Source organism: Chelonia mydas, chromosome 8, assembly GCF_015237465.2.
Source record: "Chelonia mydas isolate rCheMyd1 chromosome 8, rCheMyd1.pri.v2, whole genome shotgun sequence".
NCBI lineage: Eukaryota > Metazoa > Chordata > Testudines > Cheloniidae > Chelonia > Chelonia mydas.
This window is the reverse complement of record NC_057854.1, coordinates 74,574,419-74,599,051: the sequence shown is the minus strand read 5'-3', so window position 1 is coordinate 74,599,051 and position 24,633 is coordinate 74,574,419. Positions and strand designations below refer to the sequence as shown.

Genomic DNA, 24,633 nt, shown 5'->3' with positions numbered 1-24,633 from the left:
TTGGGCCTTACATGGATTTTTGTGTGGATTTACCATTCCATGAGTGTAACCAGTTGTAACCCGCCCCTCTTCTTGGGGCCTGCTTTCTGCCCCCAATAAGGCTCAGAGAGGCTTCAGGGTTGTGCAACACCCATGTCTTTATTTATCTACAGTTATCCCACCACCAGTGTCTATCTATTTACAAGCTTTACAAGATTATTCAACCTCTTTTACAGGCAGAGTCAGCCTTCAGATAAGAGACCTCCAGTTCCCTGCCTGGCTGCTCCCAGCCTTTCTATCCCTTGGCTTGTCAGGCCAGCAGGTGTTGCCAATCCTCAGGCCAGCATCAGGCCTTTTCCATCAGCCCCAATTGGTTTCCCCTGATTGGAGCTGACTGGGCAGGGGCTAATTAGATGCTTTTGCACCAGCACCCTGCTACATACCTCCCCGCTTAAGCCAATGCCGGGCCTGCTCTTCCTTGGCTTGGGGTTTACTCTGGGGGTGGCCTCCTTGCCCAGTGGGGTGGTCCCTGGGCTCAACCCGGTGGGGTTCTGGCATGCCCTGCCCACCAAAAGTGCATTGGGTAGGGGGTAGGCCACCCCACAAGTCCACCTCCGCCCAGAGGTCGTCACACCAGTCGCAACCTTGGGCAGGTTGCCCTGGACACTCTCTTTCCTTTTCTGGCTGGGGAGACGGATCAGAGCCAACTGCCCCAAATCTGCCCTCTGTCTCTGGTTCGGGCCCTCTGCCTCCTGGAGTTTGGGCCTCCCCCTCTTGGGTTTTTAGCCTCTGATCTTTCTTTAGCTTTTCTGCCTCTATCATGGGGATTCTCTCCCCTGGGTGGTCCCATCCTGGGACATTTGTTCCTTCCTTGGTCCCTCCCGTAGGGTCCCTAGCCTGGCTGTGTTGTCTAGGGTTTGTATCTTTCTCTCCTTGAGGTTGTGGGGACCCCCCTTTTTCAGGGTCCACCCCCATAAGGGACTGGCCCCCTCCCTTCAGGTCCTTCTCTCTTGTTTTCTCTGTTGGTCCCCTCCCCGTGCCTTCTTTCCCTTTTGGGGCAGGGTTTCAATCCAACCCCAGGATCAAGGGGTATGGCAACCCCTCTATCACTCCTACCCGCTTCCAGGCGGACCTTTCCTGCACTTCCAGGGGTACCTGGGCCACGGGACAATACTCCCCATCCCCGTGGATGCATTCCACCAGCATCCTTTCTCCAGGGATGAGCTAATGTGGCTTCACCAAGTGCTGCTGTATGAGGGAGTGGACTGAGGCCGTAGCCCCAGAGGGGTCTAGTGGATTTCTCCCCACCCGCACAGGGATAGTGGCTATTCTACACCTCTTCTTCCACCCCCAAGGCTTGGTCCAACCACAGAATTCAGCAACCCCACAGTCCATCACTGGGCACTCACGGCTCTTATGCCCTGGATGTCCACAGCGCCAGCACACAAGCTGCCCTGGGAGGCTAGGGGTTCCCTTGTGCTCCTCCTGTCGCTTGTCTACTGGCTTCCCAGCAGGGTGCTCACAGGGTTTCTTGCCGGGTCTGATACTCCCTCGGAGGGAAGTCTGCCCCTGCATATTCCTTCATCCTTTTGACAGCAACTTTGACAATGGCCAACTGATGTCGCCGCACCCAGACCCGCACGCTATCTGGGAGGCACTGCACAAATTGTTTGAGGATCACCTGATCCATGATCTGCCCCATGGTTTGGGCGTCTGGCCTCAACCACTGCATCGCCCAGTCCGTCAATTTCTAGGCAAAGGCCCGGGGCCACACGCCCCCCGGGCTGCCCGAAACTTTTGCCTGTATTTCTCTGTTGAAAGCCCGAGGCGGTCCAAGACAGCTGCCTCCACTGTATCATAGTCCTTAGCCTGGGGGCCATATATGCCACCTGCACCTCCCCAGCAAGATATGGGGCTAACTGCAGGGTCCAGGTTGTCCTGTCCCATCCCACGCTCAGGGCCACCCACTCAAAAGGTACCCAAAAAGGCCTCGGGGTCTACCAGGGCCATCTCACAGAGGCTGAGGCCCAGGTGTCGGGTGTCATCTCTCCCCGCAGGACTCACGAGTTTCTGCAGGAGCTGCTACTGCACAGTTGCCTGTTCCTTGATAAAGTCCTGAAAGGTCTGTTGTTGCTCAGCCTGCCAAGCCAGTAAAGCTTGCCACTCTAGCTGGTGGGACTTCTGAAAGGTCTGCAGCATCTTCTGCATCTCCCCATGTTGCTCTGTGAGCCACTGCAGAGTGCCCCCCATCTCCGGGTCACTTTAAACTGTGTCTCTGGCAAAGGATCCCAGACAAGCGCCCACATGTAACAGCGTCCACGACCCACCCCGCTTCCCGGAGCTCACTTGCTGCCCCCAATAAGGCTCAGAGAGGCTTCAGGGTTGTGCAACACCCATGTCTTTATTTACCTACAGTTATCCCACCACCAGTGTTTATCTAGCTACAAGCTTTATAGGATTATTCAACCTCTTTTACAGGCAGAATCAGCCTTGAGCTAGGAGGCCTCCAGTTCACTGACTTCTCCCTGGCTGCCCCCTGCCTTCTGGCTCCCTACCGGCCTTTCTATCCTTTGGCTTGTCAGGCCAGCAGGTGTTGCCAATCCTCAGGCCAGCATCAGGCCTTTTCCATCAGCCCCAATTGGTTTCCCCTGATTGGAGCTGACTGGGCATGGGCTAATTAGGTGCTTTTGCACCAGCACCCTGCTACACCAGTGTTTTGCAACATTTACCTTTTTCATTCCAGAGCTGATGCAGGGAGTCCTTTTACAGTTCTTGTATCCCAATTGCCCAAGAGTGTTCCTGGGATCCACATGCATTGGCTGAATCCTGCTCTTGTTTGGTTGAGAAGCATTTCAAATGCGTTCCTAAATGATTACAACCTGATGCTTCCTTCTCTGGCTTCCATGCCATCCCTGCAAGATATGTCAAGGGACAGAGCCTGACAGACAGTATCCTACATGGGAAATGTAAGCACAGAAAATTAAGAAACATAGCAGGTGATGTAAAGTTTATGTTCTGTCTCCATTACTTTGTGGGCACTTTTATCACAAAGAAATTAAAGGCATTAAAAATAGACATAAGGCTGTGTTACTCTCTTGGGCTTCTAAGGCTACCTTCAGAGCTCATTGGAGCTCCATTAACCTGAATGGAGTTATTCCAGTGTAACTGGGTCCATAACACAGAGCTTGGTGTCATATACCAACAGCTTAAACTTCAACATCATGGTTTATATGAGGGTTAATCAGGAACCCCTCGCTAAATATTGCCTTGCATCCTGGATAGAGTTCAGTTTGTACTGTGAAAACTAACAGGCCAGTGAGATTCCTATTCAAGAAATGGGTATATTCAGTGTGGGCCAAATTCTGAGGTCCTTACTGAGGGATGTATTGTCCTTTCTATTATTTATTTTTTGTGGTGCAGTAGCACCTAAATGGCCCATTCGAAGATCAGGGCCCCATTGTGTGAGGCACTGTGCACACATAACAGAAAGATTCTCTGCCTCAAAGAGCTTACAGACTAAGTATCAGATGAGAAGCAACAGGTGTACACAACAAGCAGAGGGGAGGAGCACAAGGTAGGAGTGAGACAGTCATGGAGGGCTGTTGTGTTGGTGGATCTTGCCCTTTTTACATCAAGAATGATTCACGGTCAACCATCTCTGGAGCATCATCCGCCTGTACTTGTATCTATAGTGAGCTTTCCAAGGGACTGAGAATCCATCATAAGGGCAGGAAGGGGGTTAGTGTGTTGTGCACATCATCCCCACCCTAACCCCACAGGGACTCCATCTAAAGGTTCAGGTTGTATTTCATGTTCCACTACGTAGCTCCATATCATGGAAATCCTCACCTGCCTTCCAAAAACCCTTCTTCTACATTTGTTTGCCTACATGTTACCTTTTGGAGACCATTAATACCTTTATGACAGAGATCAGAGTTGCAATCCAAAGGCCTTATGGTATGTCTGCTGAATGACATGAGCAGAACTCTTTAAACTACATGGGCCTCATTCTCCACCTTGTCGCCCCAGATTTATACCCCCACATAAGTGAAAAATCAATGCAGATTTATGCCAATGCAGTTACACGCACCAGTTTTAAGGTGGTGTAACAGAGTAGAGTAGAGAAGTTCCTGTCCCGCTATTCATATGCTCTTTCAGAATGTCCAGCTGCAATTAGGCTGTCCTGCTTCTAATGTGCAAAAATGCACACAGTATGTTATAAGGCATATGTGTATGAATGATAAATGTGCAGTTCATATATAACTTGGTTTACACAAGAGTTAAAATCACAACTGACCTTTCATGTAAATATAGGGTTACACTTGTTTTCAATGCTGATGGCTCAAATTATTTATTTAAATATTATTCGTACTTTCTATTCTACTTTTTATGATCTAATGATACTTTTTGGAAATTACTGAAAAGAACTTGAGTTATGTTAGATTTCATAATCAGAAGTTATTTTTTTCTTACTAAACATTACTACAAGCAAAATATAGCACTGCTAAAGATTAAAGCACAATAAAATGGCTTACGTAAACATGAGGAAAATACATATACAAACACACAAAAGCATTAATGGCATAATATATACGCCATTATATAGGTGCGTGGGTACCATGAATGCCTTTGTAGAGGCAGTTTATAATTATACGTACAGATGTCTGAAGATGTGATGATACCAGAAATGAATAAAGTAAAAACTGTAATTCTGCTTCCCTAATTTTCTGTACCAATGATTTCTTAAATTTACATTCCAGTCAGAAAGATATTTTCCATAATCAAGAGCATGTATTTAAAGTGATGTGGAGTTACAGTACTACCTTCTACATCCATCAATATATTGGACCTGATTCTTCTCCTGTTTATGCCCTGGTGAGAAGTGCTCCACTGAAGTCAATGGCATTACACCAATGTCAGACTAGCATAAGGCCCATTATTTTAACCAAATTACAAGGCAGACTGTGATGAGGGAGATGAGCTAAAGCATCTGCCAGAAAACACATGTAAGTAGGAGCATGGGGTTGAAATTTTCCACCTTTATTTTGGCTCCCTCTAAAAGTTACAGGCCATTCTGCAAGTCCTCCATAATAGGAGGAATGGAGAGGGAAGATCAGAGATTTTCAAACCACTGGATCAGAGGGGTCATCAGAAGACACTGGAAATTTGGGGTGTGCCAGGAGTGCAGTATCAGGCCAGCAATTTGCAAATGTGCCTGGGGTTATGTTTTCAATAGGTAGCACTTATGAATAACTATGGGCATCATTATCTTATGTCCAACCAGAACAGCAGCCACAAGTGCCATGCCTGGAGGCTTGACCATTTATTAAAGGCTGCATGTGAATTCTCAACAGATCTAGGGAAAAGCCGTGCTCCTAAACAGAGCTGAGGGATTTGAACATTTAAGAAAATTTAACTGACTGAAAATCACTTTCTTTTGAACAATTGATTTACATTTCCTACAAATCACATTCCTGATGGGTTAGATACAATTTTGCACTTATTTAGAGAATGCTTTTTCATTATGTTTTAATTTTCCTTCATATTAAAGAGCAACATCTAAAGAGACAAAAAACAAAATCCATAGCCAACCATTACTATAGCTATCTATAATGCTAAAAATGTACAAATTAAGGTCCCAGTCCTGCAAAGTCTAACACATACACTTAACTTTATGCACTGTGAGTAACAAATAAAATAATACCTAGGTCTTATGTAGTACTGTTTATCTGTAGATCTCAAAGCACTTTGCAAAGGAAGACAGTATCATTCTCCCCATTTTATAAATGAGGAAACTGAGGCACAGGGAGGGAAATGTCATCCAGCAGCAAAGCCAGGAATTGAACCCAAATCCCCTGAGTGCTAGTCCCAGGGGCAGTGGGAGCTAGCACCCCTGCCATGGAAATATGGTGAGGGCAGCTCTATGTTTTCTCCCCCACAGTATTTCCTCAGTACCCTGGGAGGGTGTGAGATGGGGCAGCTCAGGGAAAGGGGGCACCTGGAGACAGTGGCTGGAGCAGGGCTGGGTAAGGAAGCGATGACCAGGCAGAGCCATGCCATGACAGGGATGGGGAGAGCGGTTTCCTCTCTAAGGCAGGAGCCACTGCCAGTTGTGTAAAAGCAGCCACCATGGTGGGGAGCAGGGAACCAAGCAGGCAGGTGGGGGAGCAGGGACACCATGCTGCTGCTCGAAGGTTATATTGAATACCTGCTGTTCGCATTTTACCAACTCCTGTGTGTCACCCATTCACTCACTGCGCAGTGTGAGGAAATAAACTCCATCCCGACCAAAAATATAGGCCGAGAAGCCTCCTGGATCCCTCGGGCTGGAAGGGATCCTGGCAGAGAGCTGGAGGAGGAGGCTGCAGCACTTCCAAAGCTTCCCATGGGATATGAAAGAATAATAGGAGAGGGTGAAATCCTCCCAACTGTTGTGTGGAGCAGACCCAGAGATACTGCAGGCCTAAAATACATTCCAGGGGCAACATGAGGCGGACTGCAAACTGACAGAGTCAGTCAAAAGTTTCACCAATACCTCAAACCTCACCAGAAGGTCACTGGGGAAAGCCACATTTTCTGTACACAAAACCAGTTTGGTGAGATCATTGACCCTTATGCTGCAAATGAGAGACCTGGACAATAATGGTAAATCACATTAATGCGAGTGGTTAACAGACAGCTTAACAGAGACTCTCCATCTTTGCAGGACAGGAGGGTCGAGAAAACAGCAGATTGTCCAGGCCTGTACTTTCCCCTGCACAGGGAGCCACCACAGAGCAAAGCTCTGTGCTATACAGGAAATGAGCAATGTCTCCATGACTCCACGCTTATTCCCTCCTTGCAAAGCTGAACGACACCAGTCCTCTGTCTCTGGTGCTGCAGAAAAGAGGGCAGGATGTCCCCTCTCCCCTCTAAGTGCACTTAGGGAATTCAGGCTCCACGTACCTTAGCAATAGAATGAAAGAGGCTGACATAACCAGAACTTATCCTTTGATACAGCCAAGTCAGCAACGCTGGTCAGAGTTAGAATGATGCAATGCGTCTGATGAAGTGGGTTTTAGCCCACAAAAGCTTATGCCCAAATAAATTTGTTAGTCTCTAAAGTGCCGCAAGGACTCCTCGTTGTTTTTGTTGATACAGACTAACCTGGCTGCCACTCTGAAATGAAAACATGACTAGGTTATCTCTGCACCACATGATGGAGCTGTACTTTAACCATGCTGGGGGATACCTGTGTTGTATCTGGGGCTCCAAACTGGTTTCTACTTGTAGTATGGTTGGGCCCTAAGGCCCACATTTTGAAACTAGAGTGCCTAAAGGTAGGCTCCTAAAATCATGTTTAGGTGCTAAGCACCTGAACAGCCCATTGACTTTAGTGGGATGTGTGTACTAAGCCTCTTGGGAAATCAGGCCACTTTTATTTAGATGCCTAATAGATTTAGGAGACTAATGTTACGCACCCAAGCTTGAAGATTTTATAAATCCTTTACTGTGAACTTAAAAAGCACTCTGAGAATCTAACCCATCATATTAAAATATGTCTGTAAGAGCAGGGATTTTTGAAACAGTGGAATATCCATGGTGGATTAGACCAGTGGTCAGTCTGATCCAATGTCCTGTTCCCAACAGTGGCCAACACTAGCTACTTCAGAGGAATGTGCAAGAGACCTTGCAGTAGGCAGTTATGGAATAACCTGACCACAGGGAAAGATTTTGGCTAATGCCCTGACACATGAGATTTTGTATTCCTTCCAAACCTCCTTTTTCTTTAAACCCTTGCCATTATAACACTAGATGTTTAGGTTGTATATATAAATGTCAAATCCTTCTTTGAATCCTACTAAAAACTCTTGCCTCAAATGATGTTGCGTTGCAATAAATTCCACAGACTAGCCTGCTGCAACACAATGAGACGCAACACTGGGAATGTCACTTACGTGCTTTCCTTTCAGTGCCCTCCCCAACTGGAACACCTCCTAAAGATCACATCCAGTTCTACTGCTGTTATTCTGCTGCAACTAAGAAGATTTATTCCACTTTGTACTCTTTTCATGTATTCATTCCACCCTGCCTCTTTAGGAAGGAGAGTGGGCTAGAGGAGAAGACTATAAAACACAGTATCAAAGATAATGGGCCAGATCCTGAGCCCTAATGCATTCCCTTTGCACTACTAGCAGTGCAAAGAGGACTTAAAAGTTGCCCAAAAAGGACAGTTGGGGATTTCTTCAGCCTGGGGAAAGCCTAAGGTGGAAAAGAACTGCTCTGGGTGGCTTTCCATGACCCCCTCCTGGCCCCAGCCCTGGCATAGGGGGTGGGTTGAGGTCATGACACAAGAATGGCTGGAACATACTGCACTCTGGTTGTCTCCAGGCCTCAGAGTACCCCTAGGGGCCATTAGAAGCTGACATACCTTAGAGCAGCCCACAGGCAGCCCCAGGATTGGGGAGGGATACATAATTGTGCCTGCTGAATTCTAAGCGCAGATCTGAAGAGTAAGGCCAATATTATAGAAGTTCTAACACATTTACAGAATCTCCAATTATGCAAATTGTTATGTTTGCTGCATAAAAACAGATTTTTAGCTAAAAACCATTTGATAGTTCTTCTGGAGGGTTGCAAATTAACACTACCTTAGTTCTTAGAATTCAGAAATAAACCACATAAGAACCCCAAACCAGAGAGACAAAGCAGGCTGCTCCCTAAAATAGCCAGGTACAACTCACCCCACTCCACCTTGCCTGCAGGCAGGCCCAAGAAATCCCCCACTCTTAAAATGATAGCTTACAGTTTCAACACAGGTTTCAGAGTAGCAGCCATGTTAGTCTGTATTTGCAAAAAGAAAAGGAGTATTTGTGGCACCTTAGAGACTAACCAATTTATTTGAGCATAAGCTTTCGTGAGCTACAGCTCACTTCAGAAGTGAGCTGTAGCTCACGAAAGCTTATGCTCAAATAAATTGGTTAGTCTCTAAGGTGCCACAAGTACTCCTTTTCTAATTTTAACACAGTCCTCAAACCATTACACAAATGTTTTTTCCAAAACTGTTCATGAGGACATTTGTACAGACTCAGAGGGTTTGAGTCTGTAGTCCATACGCAAGCAAAACTGTTGTAGTCAAGGGTAGGTTCGCCTGCATGGGACAGCCCACAGAAGCCCACTTGGGTCTTGCAGCATGAGCAAATGTATTTTGCAAAGCTGCTTGCCCTACTGCTAACTCATTTTGCATATCATGAGAGGCCTCACACAGTGTATACGACCACGATATGCCACTGCCCTGCACAGCATATAATCATTTACACCACCACACAGGGAGTTCAAAGTGGGTGAACAATAGTGTAGTAATTCTGCAGAGATGACGAAGTGCTGAAATAGGAACCAGAACAACCAGGGATTTCTAAATGTCCAGTTCATAGGGTGCAGCTAGCTCATGCAGTGCTGGAGGACTGGCATCAGGACCAACCTTAAAGGTGGATGATCTGGGTGGCCACCGGGGTGCCATAATTCACGGGCACTCCATCACATTCCAGGGTGCCAAATCCCCAGTTTTGTTTATGGGTTTGCTTTTTCGCTTTGGGGGGTGGGGAGGGAAGAGAGACTGCTGAAAATGTTTTCCACCCTGTGCAGCAAAACACATAAGGCTGGCCCAGACTGGAGTTCCATATAATAAAATCAAGAGTGATCCACCAAACTGGTATGAATAGTGATCCACACTCACCACTTTCTCCCTGAGCACTGGAAGATCCATATCTGGCAGACTGGCATATTTTAATGGGGGAGGAGGTGGGAAATAGCTGTAAAGAGTGATGAATCCAATTGCACTATGTGGTTTGCACTTCACCGTTAATAATAACTTAAAGGAAAAAAAAAACAGGGGCCATATAATAGTGCAAGTTTAAACTGGTAGTTTCATGAGACGACAAAGGACAAACCAGGACAAAAAAACTAAGACCTAGAACAAAACATCTCACTGGTTTTGTGAACGACATAGCTCTGAGATCCTTTCTCCATGCAGCCTCTTAGATTTATCCCCCAAATTTCCCATAAAGCTCTAAATTAGAGGTTCTCAAACTGGGGCTGTGCCCCTCGGAGGGGGCATGGAATGTATTCTCGGGGGCATGAGAATGTTAAGGGGGGCGGAAAAGGGGGGAAAAACAAAACTTATTGCGCACTTTCAGAGCTGGGCAGCTGGAGAGCGCTGCTGCTGGCCGGGTGCCCAGCTCTGAAGGCAGTGCTGTCACCAACAGCAGCGCAGAAGTAAGGGTGGGGTGGGATGGTATAGCCACCCTTAGATCTGCGCTGCTGCTGGCGGTGTGCTGCCTTCAGAGCTGGGAGCCCTGCCAGCAGCCGCCCCTCTCCGCTCGGTCTTCAGAGCTGGGTGGTTGATGAGTGGTGGCTGCTGGCTAGGTGCCCAGGGGGAGGTGTAAACTACTACAGACACAAAGAAGTTTGAGAACGACTGCTCTAAATAACGTGGGACCTATCCACCTACCTGAGGGTTTTCTATAGCACCCACCCCTATAGTACCCAATCACTGACATGCCTACCTGAAAGCCTGCCTGTCTCCTGTGCAGAGCTGCCAAAGAAGCAAAGAGTTGAGATCCTCAAGCTGGAACTCTTGCCCCACCTCGTCCCTGCCCCTTCCCCAGTTTAAATAGTGCAGGGCATTCTGCTAGGGGGTGTTATTTCCCCCCATGTTGGTCCAAATGATCCAAGATTTGTAAACTTTCCATGCAAACTGTAAGATGTTTATGAAGGGTGGGCTGAAGGAAATGTGCAGCTAATATTTGTTGAATAGTATTTAACCAAATCTAATTGGGATTACAAGGGTATTTAAATATAACATCTAGCTCCTCTATAATGCTTTTCATCAGTAGATCTCAAAGCACTTTACAAAGCAGGTAAGTATTATTATCCCTAATTCATAGATGGGGAAGGTGAGGCATGAAGAGGTGAAGTGACTGGCCCATTGTCATTCAGCAGGTTAGTAGAAGAGCAACAACTAGAACCTACATCTCTGAGTCCTAGTCCAGCTCTCTAGCTACTAGGCCACATCTCCTCCTATGAGGCAGATAAAGATCGCAAGGTAAGGAGAGGAGTTCATTGGTTTTTATATATAGGGGTTTAGAATGTTTATATCAGTTTTAATTATTGTTGAAGTCCCCAGACACTAGTGCCTGAAATAAGTTCTAATTAATTAAAGGGACTGGTTTTGCTACCATTGGTCAGGCTGAGTAGCACTATTCTACATGAGTAGTCCCATTGATTTCAAGCTGCTATTCAATGTAAATAAAAATGACAGACTCAGGACCTAAATAATTATGTCCTTGTCAAAGCAGTGCAGTGTTATAGCCACATCAACATCCATATGATTTGGGGCTCTATTCAGCACTCCTGAGTAATGGGTGGAAATGAAGGAGGCCTTGAAACCCCATGTCACACTTTGAAAGTGTACCCTTTAAAAAGAAAAAAATTTCCCTGTATCCTACAGTAAAAATTTAAAATCTCATCAAAAGCAGCAGAATCTCTCAGCAAGCCATACATCCCCAAAGCTAGGTTCAATCACACCACTCAGAAAAAAGGAAGTCCATTCGAGTGAGAAATGGAATGGATGTCTTTTCTGCACAGCATAAATTAATATTGCAGCTGCCACTTCTACAGGAAAATCAAAACCCAGTCATTCCATTTTATAAACAGAAACTTCACAGATGCACTGTGGGATATTTCATTTCTAGGTATTTTGAATTTTCAGCATGAAAAATATTCCCTAGTGTTAGTTACATTATTTGTTTCATAGGGAAGGGATTAACATTCCATTGGTTTAGGAAACGTACATACACAACTAAAGCAAGCAAACATGCTTACTTCTTTTTTCCTATGTCATCCTGCAGACTAGCACAGGTTTTAGAGATACTCTAAAGGCCTGTGTAAAAGTAAGACACTTCTTTATTGTCATTTCACTAGTGGTAAGTCCAGGGAGGGGTAGGAGCTCAAATGTAGGGACATATTCTACTCTCATTTATACTGGGGTAAATATGGAGTTACTCCAGGTTTACAGCCTTGTAGCTGAGAGCAGAATCTGATCCTTAGTATTGATTTAGGTCCTCCTTGTAATAATTTCATGTAAAAATAATGAGACTGATTCTGCTCTCATTTACACTGGTGTAAATCTGGAGTAACACCACCGACTTCAGTGGCATTACTCTGGATTTACTCCTGTGTGGCTAGAGCAAAATCTGGTCCAGTGATTTTAGTTCTATGAGTCCCATCCCACCTCTGCATTTCAAAAATTATTATGTTCATGCTTTAGGTTAAAGCTTATTTTGTATCTCAACCATTTTATACAATATTTTTAGTAGGCTGTTTTATATGGCTATCCAGCCACCATTTTTAAGTATTATCAATAACATTCTTCAGTGTAACCTTTTTAACATTTACAATAGAATAAAATAAAAAAACACATCAACAAAAAATTGTCTTCACTTGGCAATGCTGTGTGAATTTTAAATTTCCCATTTCACAATGCAGTCATCTCTATAAAACTCTGAGGGCGGATTAATGCTCTTCTGGTACTTCACTCTATCAGACCATGGATTTGCAGACAACAGCTGCAGCGAATTCCCTTGACTGAGAAGAATTACAAGTATTATCACCTAGATCATTAAACTGGGTTCATAGATTGCAGAATGTCTTCAATCAATTCATCTAAGATAACTTGAAGCCAGCTGGACCCCCTCAGTGAGAACTTGACTTAATTGGCCAATAAGTGGCTGGAAAAGGTGCATGCTATTTGATAAAATTACAGGCTGAACAAGTGATTACAGTTTGGAAAACCACAGAGGGTAGCCTTCAGGTCAGCCCTTTTGGAGAGGGCAAAGTTAATGTCCACTATTAAGTGCTGCTGTGAAAAATGTTGGCCCACTTGGTGTTCAGATGTAAAGAGTATCCAGGTCATTCTTCAGCTGATGGAGTGTGTGAGATGTGCACATTTATCATTGCTTTGGCCTCATTTCTGCCTTGGTAATAGTCATACACTAACAACTCCTGGCAGTTTCATGGTTTTCTGTGTACCCTTCATTTTATTGGCATAACTAAAATATTATCTTAGCAAAGCAATCCATCTGCTAAAGAAAAACACTTTCCTTCAATTATGTCCCATGAGTCTTTTCTCAAGAAAGGTTAAAGCATAAGGAAGTTGAAAAATATACATTATTTTGTTTTTCTTCTTTGCAATCTATTGCAAACAGAGAAGTTTGTTACTCTATAACTGGTAGGTATGCATATTTACCAAATGCAAAATGTTAGGAAATGTGCCTAGCTTTAAGGGAAATGTTGACTTCACAGGTCCAATCACTATGTTAGTACAAATCATTATTTAAAGGAAAATACCTTTCTTCAAGTGGTAGCAAAGATTTCTTAAGCAATTCTTCTGTAATTTATTTACTATAAAAAAAAAAAACAACACTTTAGATGATTTGCAGAAAAGGGGAAAAAAATGTTGAGTTTTAAAAGCAAACCGAACAGGCACCTAAAATGATCATGTAACTAATTCATGTTAGACAGCATGGAAAAATAGGGCCCAATCCTGTCAGTGCTTAGCAAACAGAGCCCTTATTGATTTGAGTGAGAGTTCTATAGGAGTAAGCTTTGTAGAACTCACCACTTTGTTAGAAAATATGCCAAGACAAGGTCTGCAATTATTGTTGCACCAATATATTTCATTTTTCTGTGAATCTACATTGAGGCTGCATATTTTTCATGGCTTCTATTTTCCCTTTTTAAAAAAATCCATATCTTTCAGAGGGAGAGGCTCCAGATTCAAATATCTGATGCAGATTAAAATTTCCCCAAAATTCACTTCTGATCTTTTAGCATCTGGGGACTTTTGCTGGTGTGCGAGTTGTGACAGTAAACAGGGCAAAACTTAACTGAAAGCCTTGAGAGTATTGCATAGCTGGATAGATTTACAGAAAAACCAGAGATTAATGAATTGTGGAGAGGTCATATTATACACTTTGCCATCAAAATATGCAGAAATATTGCTGTGACAAAACTAGTTGAACATGAATAAATATCAGGTCAGAATAAAATTCTACTTGAAATTAAGATACAAAATACCTAATATTCCACATAAGAATCAATGTTTCTCCCATAATGATTTTTAAGATGTTTCAAAAATTGTGTGTACATAGCCAAAGTTTCATAGCAAGAAATTGGCTTGCAAGTGAAACATGTACTTCAAAACCAGCAATTTTCTTGCTAGATTTATTTCCCTATAATATAAAACAGATCTATTTTCAAATAACAACAGTTTATATGGCCCCATACTATCTATGTACCATGTGTACAAAAACATGAGAACAAGTTATTTACTATGGAATAGAGGTGGCTGGGAATTTTTCAATGACACTTTTTTTGTTAGAAAAAGCAGATTCATCAAAACAAACTCTTCACTGGAAAGAATGGGTTAGATAAATTCCCCATTTTGAAAAAAAAGTTTCAAAATTGTCAGAATGTCCTGTTTCAAACACTAAGTGAAAAAATTCCATTTTCAGGTAAAAATTACTTTTCATTTCAAAATTTAAATTTGTAATTTTAAAAACAAAATCAACTAAGCTCAAAGTCAAAATAAAATCTTTAAATTGGCCCAATTCAATGTCATCCCCCCCACACCCCCGATTTTTTGTTCAAGAAAATTTGACTTTGTCCTAATTTGTGGTGGAAAATTTTGTTGAAATCTCAAAAAATCCTCATGTGATGGGAAAACCATTTCTGCCCAGCTCTACTACAGAGCCCCTTGTGGAATCAAGATGTATGGCAAATTTATGAACAGGCATGGTTGTTGTTTGTTGTCTTTTCTTTGCGCTGAGTTTTTATATGCTTTGACATGCTCCCATGGAAGTAAATTGCACTCTGTTAACATACATAGCCATAACAGCTGCTCACAACTGTAGATCCAAATGCAGTTTAAGCTAAATTAAACTGACACTGCTCTCTGCATGGAAAAAAAAATCATGCACTGTGGATACAATCATTTCTTATTCCTAACCTTCTAGGTGAATATTTCAGGAAGCAGGAGTTAGATGTGAAGGGATTTATTATGACCTCTTTGGAGTTATACATACAGATTTGTCTTTATAATTTTATAGGTGAAAACACAAGTGTTTTCACTGCACAGTACACCCAAACACTATGTTCATGCACCAGCATCTGGGACAATCGTACAAAACACTTTCCATTTGATTATCTAGTGTTGCCTTGAATGCAAGGCCCTAATCCCCTTACAAGACCAATTGTTTAATTTTATTATTGTCCATACTGGCAGGAAGATTTTCTTAACACACAAGCTAGGGTCCATCCTTCTGAGCAGATTCAACACCTTTTGTAAGGTGCTGTGTGTTCTCATCTCCCACTGAATTCAATGGTTGGCAAAAAGGTGCTCACCTGTTCTCAGGATCAGGCCTTAAAATCATAAGTTTTAATGCTACCCATGCACTTCAGGTAACTTTTAGTAAGATAGACCCTGTGTAATACACACAGGTGAAAACTGACTGGGTTTGTAGTACTGAAGGAAGACGTGAACTAATTGCTTCTGCATAGTTTAATCATATTAGTGTCTCTAGTGCTGACACTTTGAACCTCCTAAAAGCGATTGCCAAATTGCTGGCTATTGGTGCTACTACACACTCTTGGTCAGCATGTTTCAAACACATTCAGAACTGTTAGATTGCTTTAAAATTATTTTTTTAAATTTTGGCAAAGATAAACGGAACTCTGGATGCATATTGTAGGATCATTAAATCACCATTTACCAGCAAGACCTTCGCTGCAATCAATGGTACACATGCCAGTATTGGTGCTTCAGGATTTTGAGATAGGTACTCTGGTTCATTGTAAAACCAGGGTTGTGGAGCCCAACTTGCTGGGCCTCAGTGATCCATCACTGGTAGGTTACCGTTAATTTATGGCTGCTCTAACTTGCAATAAAGCACAGGCTGCTGCTCCTCCTTACTCCAGCATCATGTGACATTGGAGCAGAACATGCCATGTTTTGAGTAGGGCTGGCCAGAAAAGAAGAAGAATCCCCTTTTGAGAAAAATTGAGGTTTTAACATTTATTTTTGTTGCACATTGGAATTATAGAATCAAGCTCTTTGTGTCTCCTGGTGAAGCTGCTTCACTTCGAATAAATAAATAATGAAATATTCGCTGGAGCAGAGAAAGACTGATACTATAGTCTGCAGTTACACCACTCACCTGGGATGTGGGAGGTCTCAGGCGCGCTCTTGCTCTCTCTCCCCCATGACTAGAAAATCCATCCTGGACCTGAGAAATGTTCCCAACAAAATTTTAGCCCAACACCAACAGGTTTCTGCAAAAAAAGTTTCAGTTTTGATGAACAGGCATTTTCTGATTAAAAAAAAAATTCCTAACCAGCTCTAGTTTTGAGTCAGAACTGACAAGTGAATGACAAGTCTTATGGTCCAATACTACACCAAGCATGGTATTTTAAGTACATGCCTTACTTTTTGCGTGTGAGTTCAATGGGATTACACACGAGTCTTCATTTGGGAACCTCTGCTTTAGGGCATCAGAGGCTTGAAACAACAAATTTGTCACTGAAGAGACAAAAAAGGTGGAACAATATGAGGCTTGTTGTGACTGATGTTGAAGAAAAATATGTTTTTGCCTTAGAGGTGTTATTCAAGAGCACTATTACACCAAAGTGAATTTGGCTAATTCCACTGAAGTAAATGGAGTAAAACCAGGGTGAATTTGGCCTTCTCTTTTTGTGTAAAGATTGACCCCAAAGTAACCTTGCATTATCCAGTATTGCAAACTCTTGCAACTTTATCATGAGTCTCGCAATATTTGATGTTTTTCTTAATGCCCCAACTATGAGAATTTCAACTTTTTTTATTTTCTTAATGTAAGTTTCTTGCCTTGTGGTTGTGGAGACAAGCCTGAAAGTTTGACCTGTGTGCCTCCTAAAGCTCAGGAGCTAAAAGGCTTAAAAAAACCAAACCACCTTCTCAGATTTATTATTTTTTAAATCTCAGTTTTTGAGACAGGCTCATGGGGCTTATTTTTGAGCTCATGAATCTTTAACGCTTGGTGGTTGCATTACTGATTAATGTTAATAAAGTCAGGCATTCAGATTGGCAAGTATGCAACAAATAAACAAGAACATACCATGCAAAATTGTGACGCTGTATAATGTGTTTTTGAAACATGGTCCCCTCTCTTTCTGAGAGAATTCAGAGGCAAATCCTCAGCCCCATCTGTGGGTGCACAGATCATTGGCTGGTGCAGTTCTGCTGAACAAAAAGACATGGAGCAGAAATTTTTTGGAGAGAAGTATATAGAAGACATGCATTGCAGGGGCTCCCTGGGGTATGCTGCACAGGATGATTCGGGCATATGGTCAGATGATCCACCACAGTACAGATCCTACAGTTCTTTCCCATGCAGATGGGCCATTGAGGCTACTCCATGAAAATTATTGCAGACAAATGACTGAAGCATAGCCCTTTAGGGTGGGTCCTGCTCTCTCACTGACTGCAGAGAACCCCAGCTCCCAGCCAAATATATGGGCTGGGTACTGGATCTGGTATTCAGTGAACACAAAGGCTCCATCACTGATCCACAGGGAAAATTTCTGGTGACAAGACATTTTACATACCTTATAGGTGAGATCCAAGTTAAACCACTTTTCTCACCTAAAAATGATGAAAAAAAACCCTCAATTCATGTGGAAATGTGGGATTGTGGCATAACAGTGCACAATATGTTGCACTCCATTAGCATCTTTGCCATTGTCTCTTATTTTTAATAACCCTGGCATATATAAGTAAATACTACCTCCACCCTCTTTTTTGTTTGGTCTTTCGAGGCCTGGGAGGTGCTTGGAAGAGAATGCTATTTGTCCATATTGGATACATAAGTCTATTTTCTGTTTACGTTAAAGAAGTCCATTTATCTTCCAATAAGTCCTTGCCCAATGTAGCTTGGATGTAATCTGTTTCAAGGGCAGGTGCTCCTTAATGAGAGATCTGAAATCTAGCTCTTTTTTTTTTTTTTTTTTAAACAAATAGATGAATAAAGAGTTAGAAAATGGCATGAAAGCATATTATTAGTAAATTGTTTCCACTGTGTTTGTCACTGTTCTTAATGTTTTATGAATATGCTAAGAAATTTTCTCAGGCATTTTTCCTTGGGCACTCTAGTTAATTACTTATTCAGAGTGCTTCTACTCTGTTCCTTGCAAAATGTGTTGTGCATTAATTCTGATTATGTACAAAAACCCACCTGCAAGGAAAACTCTGAATCAGTAATGCTGATAAAATGAGCAGCTCTCCTGGGGCCTTACTATGAAACAGAATACTGGACAGAATTAGAATCTTGTAGCTAAGGCTATTCATAATGTCATTAACATAAAGGCAATTAAATGAGTTTTTAACCTACAACCCTTTATTGTTATTAATGAACGTTAGAAAAACACAGGAGATAAAATTGGTAATTATCTCTGCACCAAGCTATGCAATAATGTGTTTAAATATAAAAACAAAACAAATGATTATTGTTAGTATTTTCAGTAGCAGAAACCCCAAGGAGCAGCTCAGTCACATTTAATCACATGGTACTACACCAAGAGGGTTAATTAAATGAGGGCTTTACCTTCAGCATGCTTGGTTATTCAGTTTTATATGGAATCAACAAACATAAATGTGAATGTACAAACTATTTCGAGCAGTGGTTTTCACCTTCAGGTTAACCACCTTTACAAAAACAGAGTGATTTCATTTCCTTCAGGACAAGTAGTTGCAGTTCTGTAATCAAGTTTTTATTGTACAGGGCTTTCAAAATCAATTCCAAGAACAACTCTATAAATCCAGGCTCAGAGCCTAAGCTTACTGTTCTATAAAAAAGACTTTAGGTATCTGAAAGAGATGCACATTTTAAAATAGATGGTAAATGGAGGTTTCAGCACCACAGAATAGTCCAAGAGCCTCCAGTTCCCTTTTTGTTAATGCAAACTATTGTATCCGATAAAAAAAGCAATAATATATTAGGGTATATCTTCTAAAGGGAAAATACAGTTCAGCACAATACCCTATGTCTAGAAACAGATTTGAACTTGTAATTAACATGCCAGAATTTGTTAGAATTTAAATATTTTTTCTTTCATTTTTATGCACAGATTTGGGTTCAGCAATCTAGGCAGAATGTAGCTTAATGGCCAATTAATTTGTGGTTTAATTTCTGCCTTACCAGACATGCTTGTCCAAGAACAGAGCCCCTAAAGAGGTCCTGCTGCATGTCTCAATAGGGTAGACCTGCAGCTTCCATTCAGAGCCCATTCTTGTTTGGGGTTCGGGGCGGGGGGGGGGGGGGCAGGCGGCGGTGAGATTTTACATCATTTTTATATTTGATTTTCTTTTCTTAAGCAAAAGTAGTGAAATGGTATTGTTACAAAACCACAACATACTACAAAACTTCAACATACAGTACTGACTTTATTTTGCATACTGTTCATCACTATACTGTATCCCAAAATGCTTTATATTTACAAAGTTAAATGACACAGTTGCAGAGATTATTAACAGCAAAGGGAAAGATGCATTCAGGAGTAGAGGAAACCAAAAAAGATAAGCTTTAAGATGAGATTTAAGATATGATGGGAAGTTAATGAGAGGTTGAGATCCATGAAGTCAGGCCCAGAAGACAGGAGTTGCAGAGAAGGCTCTCACCATCAGTTGTCAGGAAATGCTGGTATCAGAGGAATATAGGGAGCAGAGTAGAAAGAGAATTTGTTACAAGCTTGGAACCTGTAGAATTGCACACATGGCTTTGAAAATCTGGGTCCAATTGTATACTGTGTAAAGAAGTCCTTCTGCAGCCACTATGATTTTGTTCACTAGGACCTCTGAATGCTGCGGTGCCCTAGGCTCATGGGAAGTCCTGCCTCTGGGCAGGACCTGGGTGAGGTTACCCTTGATCACAGGTAGGATGTGGTGGGGTGTGAGTTTCCCCATTTCTCTGCCAGTCTGTTTTGCTGTGTGCTTTCTTTCCAAGGTTTTCTATCACCAAACTTCCTTTTCATCGGAAAGCTTTTGGTCAATAGAAACCAGTAAATGGGAGCTTTAGAAGGAGTGACTTCTCTGTGACAGTACAGAAGCAACTTCAGATGCTGAACTTTGAGCAATGGCTGAAAACAAGAGCTGGTTTATTCCCTGTGTTTTGTTTTGACTCCCTGTGTGAGCTGCTGGGGGCAATTGTGATTAATTGCTGATAACGAGGCAGAAGAACCAACCAAGTAGAATACCTCCTACAGAGAAAACACTGTGACCAAAGGACAGGAAGAGAGCCACAAACACAGCCCTTCAGGGTGAATTCACAGAGGGAAAGATACTGCCAAGGGATTCTGCTAACAGGATCAGAAATGGACATTACCTGAAATATATATCAGTTGTGGTATAGAATCCTGAAGGCTACAGGTGAGGGACATGTGTGATGTTCCAGTTTCTAAGAGAACCCTAGGAGGGCTATGCATTTATAAAGTGCAATTTTATTTCCTTTTATGGGGAAGACAGCAGCAGGTCTTGGAAAGCTGCTGAAGCCAGTACTCAGAGAAGCAGATTAGATGGAACACAATGAGAGATACGAGACAGAGGCTATGACCATATGGGATAATTGTGAAGGAGGCTGAAGGAAAGTAGAAGAATGTGGCCATTAGGAAAAGCAAGAGTGAAGGGGTAAGAGTCTTCCGTCCTAGTCACCCTTATTAAACAATCAATCAATCAATCTGTGACAAGGTGAGACGCAACACTATGGGAACAGACTAAAGACAGGAATTAGCCTGAGCAGGGTACAAGAAATAAGCAGAGAACAGGAGTCACTGGAAAGAAGGTAGAAGCAAACAATCCTGCCTGATGACTACATAGTGAGGAACCTGGCTCAAGTCATCTGTGACCCAGATAAAGAAAATAGGACATCATGCTGCCTTCCAGGTGTTAAGTCAAAGAATGTGATAATGAGGGATAAGGATATCCTGAAAAATGTAGGAAAATTCTCACTAATTCTCAACACAGGAATAAAGGACACAACTGAAAGGAGGAGATTACAGGAACTTCAGGATAATTTCAAAAACTGGAGGAAAGAATTGAAGATGGAGGTGGTATAGTACAGGTGATAGTCTCGCAGATCCTCCTGCACAAATGAGGCAAGAAGGAGGAAGCCCTGCCCCCGCTTGCCTGGGCGTGGAGGGCATTCATTGCACTCTTACTGCACAGCGGGGACAGAATTTGGAGGAACAGTGCAGACGGTGTGCACCCCTACATGCCATACAACCCGGCACTGCAATCACTCCCTACAAGCTAATAAGCAGACAGGGATGGAATATTGGGTGAGCAGAAAAGGGGGCAAGGCTGGAGCAGTTCTTCTACTAGTGCACAGCCTTGTGGTGAGAATTCTTCCCGTGATATGCAGGGGACAGTCCCACTGTAGTGTACTACTGCACTGTACGCACCAGTTCTTTAGTATGTTGCTCCTTATTGTTCAGGTTCTGTTTTGTATGTTGGAAACCCATGTCAGTGTATTTGAATTCTATGGAAACTCCCCTTCTCCCTCTTACTATCGAATTTAAAATCCACTTAAAAGATCTTGCCATTATTGAACTCTAAAAGCTTAGTGTCTCACTGGCTTGAATGGAGAGTACTTCATTCAGACCATCAATGGTACTATTTGTGTGAGTAGTAAGGACTAAAGGCTCAATCCCACACCTATTGAAATGAGTGGAAGTGTTGCCATTGACTTCAGTAGGTGTAGGATCAAGGCCTAGCTGCATTAGTAAAGTTTGCTGGAAGACAGCCTCTTGTCAGCAGTGTCATGAGAGGAGGTATTGGAATCCAACAGTGTGGAAAACAGCTGGAGAATCCTAACAGACAGTGTAATTAAAGCACAGCAGATTACAATTCCTCTGAAAAAGAAGAATGCAAAGAACAAGATGCAGCCAATGTGGCTTCATGGGGGACTGCTCAAAGATCTGAAAGTAAAAGATGAAAGCTGTACTGAAAATAATGAAGGGGTGGGGAGAGAACCAAACAAGAATATAAAGAATCAATTAAGGCTCACAAGGCAGCAAAAAAAGCAGAATGAATCACTGCTAGATAACAGCATTTAAAGGCATAAAAGGGGGTCTTACAAATATATCAAGAAAAGGAGAAATACTAGCAAAAAAAAAAAAAAAGGCCCATTAATGTTGACTCAAATGGTTGAGATTAAGTTCCTTTTAAAAATAAAAAGAAAGAAAAACAGTTTATTTATGAAGCAATGAAGACCTTATGAAAAGGAACTATTAATAATGAGCATAATTTTTGGAGACTGACTTATGCGAGTCATACGCAGTCTGGGTGACCTGCCACAGTATGTTAACGGGATTGAAAAATGGCCTTTAAAATACAGATAATTATTCCTAAAAAGTAACAGAGAACTTCTAAAGGATTGGAAAAGGGAAAATATTGTACTTATCTAAAATATATAAGAATGATCTCATAGACCTACCAAGTAATAATGGACCTGTAGTAAAATAATGGACTAATAATTAATAGCCTGTAGGCAATTAGCATTATGGTTTTATAAAAATAATATTGCTAGATAAATCTGATTATTGAAACAAGCAATCTTCTTTCTAATCATCCATTACACTTGTAATTTTATCATATCTGGATGTTTATAAGCCATTTGAAAGAGCTCAAAATCTAATTTGCAGCCCTACCCATTTAAATTCAAATATATGAGCTAGAGCCCATAAATCTTATGCTTATGCAAGGGCTCAGAAGCAAGACAGCTAGGTCCCAGGATGGGATGCAATTTACCAGTTGGATGGGATGAGACTAGACTGGAATCTATTGAAGGCTGTTTAGGAAAGAAAAGAAGGGATCTAGGTGTGGCCTAATGCAGGGTCATAGAAGCAAAAAGGTATATTGAAGAACTAAAAAAAGTGGCAGGAGAGAGCAGGGACTGACTGCAGTTCATGGATGGAAGGATACAGAGAAGAGATCGGAGGACAGGGGCAGCTTTTGTGAAGCCAGGGCTGCAGGCAGAGGGAGGGAGATTTTATATATGCTCATAAAAGCATCTGAACAAAAGTGAACTTCCTAACCAACCTTAAATTCTCTCAGCTTTGTTCAGCATTAGTTGTATTAAAAAGAGCCATTTATTTGTAATAATGCTACCATCAGCACTAAAGTAAGCAAACTGGGAATGGTGGACAATTGAGGTAATAAAAAAACAATTTTTTCAACCAACTCAAATTCCAAATACCTGAAAGGGTCTGCCCTGACAGCCACAGAGCTATCTACTGATGTAGAGGCAGATTCCATTTGCCTGTATAAGCCTGCTATGCACCGTGCAAGGAGAAAAGGCCCAGGCTATTTATACACTGCATAGATGAAGAAATTTAGGTGCATACTACCCAGGTTGTTATTGCTAGTGTGAGTAAAAATTAATACAGCTGTTTAATTTCTTTCAAACGTCTAGATTTCCTAGGAAGCCATTAAGCTACACGAGATGAGCTTGGCTTGGAAACTCTGGAGAAGGAAGAGGAAGATAAGACGGCCTCCAGCATTTTGTTCAGGAGAACATACCCCTTCCAGCAATCTGTGTCCATGCTGGGGAAAAGTATAGAATCATTTCTATCTTTCAGGCACTGATCAAGCAGTGTTGCAAACATCCTTCCATTTTATGCATTCCATTAATTCTTGAGCCTGACATCTTACATGCTGGCGTTGTTAATGTTTTTATTTTTTTTAAAGTATGTGACTGCATGGGTCTCCCTTTTGGTTTAAATTCACTTTGCATTTTTCTCAAACAGGGGCAGCGCTGTGCCAATAAGTGGATGCACTTAGCTCATACTTGCTTTAAAGCATCATAAGGTTCAAGATCTACAAATAGACTGTCTCGTAGCCTTTGCTGACCAAACAGTGCACTACTAGTGAATTACTAATTTACGTGCACAACTATTTTAATAATTTGTTTAGTCAGGTCATTCATTTAAATTACGACCTCTTTTGGGCAAGGACCATCTTTCTGTGTTGTATTTGTACAGTGCCAAATAGATCAGGATCCCATTCTATGGTGGGTCTCATAGGATACATCATATGCAAATAATAATCAATCAACAATTCTATGTATAAAACATGGTATATGGATACAGCCACCACCCTTTACTCCAACATTTGTCTGTTAAAATGCTAGCCAGTTGGGCATCACAAAGTTAAATAAAATTCTTTGTGGATGGGTGCAAGGTAATACATGTTTGGAGGAACAATGTCAGCTACTCGTACACAATGATGAGTCCTAAGTCACCTACAGCCACTCAGAAAAAAGACCCAGTCATCACTGTGGACAGCTTCAACTAAAATCAATTCAACGTGCAGCAGTAGTCAAAAACGTGTTAAGATGATTTGAGAAAAGGAGGAAAGAATAATACAGAAAAATACAAAACAATATTGAAGTTAGTGCTGTTCTGGTCACTCCAGAATACAACTTGCTATGTTTAGAGGAAGTCAATGTAGCTATGACAATTAATACCAGCTGGGAGTCTGACCCTTGGAATTTTATACCTTACACTGAAGCATCTGTTCTGGCCACCATA

At 42.1% G+C, this 24,633-nt stretch overlaps 2 long non-coding RNA genes across 5 annotated transcripts in view; one reads left to right on the top strand and one right to left on the bottom strand.

Moving 5' to 3' along the window:
* The first annotated feature begins 2,619 nt into the window (after positions 1-2,619).
* Positions 2,620-24,450, top strand: LOC122461451. Its single transcript, XR_006283350.1, has 3 exons — positions 2,620-2,945; positions 10,905-11,062; positions 23,851-24,450. It is a non-coding gene; the product is annotated as an uncharacterized LOC122461451 (long non-coding RNA).
* The window catches only part of LOC122461450, a 31,338-nt gene continuing 18,275 nt past the window's right edge, over positions 11,571-24,633 (bottom strand). The window contains exons 2-7 of one of the 4 annotated variants that reach the window (XR_006283348.1): positions 17,659-17,695; positions 17,169-17,290; positions 16,502-16,594; positions 16,233-16,347; positions 13,366-13,419; positions 11,571-12,603 (exon numbers count right to left, since the gene is read on the bottom strand). This is a non-coding gene — a long non-coding RNA (uncharacterized LOC122461450). The remainder of the gene's footprint in view (positions 12,604-13,365; positions 13,420-16,232; positions 16,348-16,501; positions 16,595-17,168; positions 17,291-17,658; positions 17,696-24,633) is intronic. The other 3 variants (XR_006283347.1, XR_006283349.1, XR_006283346.1) reach the window with 3 other exon arrangements.